The following is a 2,140-nucleotide window of genomic DNA, read 5'->3' on the forward strand; positions in this document are numbered from 1 at the left end:
AAAGGTATTCTCACCTTCTCCTCTATTGGGCATGCATTGAGAGGCTCCCAAAGTGAATGCTTGAAAGGCATTCTCACTTTCTCCTTTGCCACATATACGTTGAGAAGAGGAAAGCAGAAGCGAATGATGATTTGTCTTCTCTTGGAAAGCTTCAATGCTGCTCAATCTCTATGAGCATTCAAAACGAAGTCGTTTGACTTGAAAACTAGCCCCACCAATGGTTGCTTATACAATGCTAAAAATTGGGCTAATGCAACTCCCAAGTTGAGCCCCAATGATTCCTCAATTAGGTGTGCTTGTTCAGAGCTTGATAGAGAATTTGTATGGTGGCCATGTATGCTTGGGAGTTGATATCTTCTAGATTCCATGATTTATATGTTAAATAAAATTTATATTAATTAAATAATACATGTAGAATGTTACAAGTGTGGCAGCGTGGTTGAAGCAAGGTTTGGAAAGGACATGTGTAGAGAAGGGTTGTATGTATGTGTCTTGGTTCGTACACCAAGTTAATGTACTGAGATGAGACTGTAAAGGCAGCGAACTTTTGTTTGGTTCATACGCCTACTTACTTCATGTGTTGAGATTGTCAAGGCCGCTGCACAAAAATAATACAAAACAGTGATAAAGAGAAAGCACCTACGTAAAGGTAAAGCAAGTCCCATACATACACAGATGTTCATCACGCTTTACGCCGTCTGTGGGAATCGAACCCACGACCACGTGGTTAAAAGCCACGCGCTCTACCGGCTGAGCTAAGACGGCTCGCTGAAGTTTTCTCGATTCATTATAGATATGGTTTTTTAATAATTTCCATTGTTGTCAAAACCTAGAAGAGGTATAGCCATCAATCTCAGCATCGGCTAGGACTAGGATAACATCTGGGAATAATCACATGAAAAATAAAACTCCCCCCTCCCCTAGCACCCCCAATTTAGACTCAAGCCTTTTGACGTGCCACATTACTTTCCAATTGACTCTTATTGACATTAAACTACCACACATTCTAGGCTTAGTCTTCCTCCAATTCCCATACATAGCTATGGTAATGGTTCCTATGTACAATGTAGATTCACAGGAGAAGCTGCAAAAACAAGAGAGATTGTAAGGCATACATGGGCCACTGATGTTGCTCTCTCAACACATGACATTATAATTTTTTATATGCAGGTGCATGAACACCTTGTGAACCCCACCAGTCATGGCATGGGTGCAATACCTATTGGGCAAAGTGTAGGAGTTGGCACCAATGCAACAGCATCAGAAGCGGCCCCAATGTTCAGAGCCAAGAGACCGATAGCAATAGATGCGGAATCTTGCCAAGGTCTAAAGGTGCCAAGATTGGAAGTATCTACCATTTCAGTACATCGGCAATATGTAACATAAAAGAATACAATGAGCTAGTGAAAGAGCTCCAAAGCTATAGCAAGAGGATGATTGAGGAAAGAAAAGCTGCGCTCACCAAGCTAGAAATAGAAAAGGAGGCTTTCGTAGCCTTTTGGCTAGAAAAAACGAGGCAAATGATGATATATACTAGGAAGGTGATAGCTGTGAAAGAGGCCTTGAAGGCAAGACAAGGTGAAGAAAATCTAAAGGACCTATACGAAGAAGAAAGGTAAAGCCGTGGCTTTAGAGCAATTGTGTGCCTTAAGCTCCAAGGAAAATAAATGTTTGGAGTTAGGAAACAAGTGCGTATCATTTGTTTTATTCTTTTTGGTCAATGTGTTAGTTGTTTTTTCGTTTTTTTGTACGATAGGACGACTAGTTTTAGTCGCCCTTTTGTCAGTTGTGTGGAATATTTGTGGATTGTGCCTTTTCTTTTTCAAGAACGTGGTATCAGACTTTGTAGACAGCCCCACACATTGCCAGGTCTTTTCTCTTTTTTTCCTCTCTTACATTGCACCATACCACACATTTCATTGTAATAAAAATCAACTGACCGTTGCACACACCAAATTAAGAGAATGCACATCATAACATTATAAATAAAATGAACCGGATGCTAATTGTAAAAGGAACCCCGTCGTTGCACGAGCACTTTGGCACAATAACCCACCTAATTTTCTAAAAATTAATTCACAAGTGCACAAGTACACACGTTACAGACACATTAAATTGTCATTAAAATAAACCCCCCCGA

The 2,140-nt window shown here is 40.3% G+C and overlaps 1 non-coding gene across 1 annotated transcript; it reads right to left on the reverse strand.

Annotated features, from left to right (window-relative positions):
• Positions 1-692: 692 nt before the first annotated feature.
• TRNAK-UUU (transfer RNA lysine (anticodon UUU)) lies at positions 693-765 on the reverse strand. Its single transcript has one exon. It is a non-coding gene; the product is annotated as a tRNA-Lys (tRNA).
• Positions 766-2,140: the final 1,375 nt, after the last annotated feature.

Source organism: Lygodium microphyllum, chromosome 10 (assembly GCF_053477565.2).
Source record: "Lygodium microphyllum isolate KBCC chromosome 10, Lygodium_microphyllum_v1.1.10, whole genome shotgun sequence".
NCBI classification, from domain to species: Eukaryota; Viridiplantae; Streptophyta; class Polypodiopsida; order Schizaeales; family Lygodiaceae; genus Lygodium; species Lygodium microphyllum.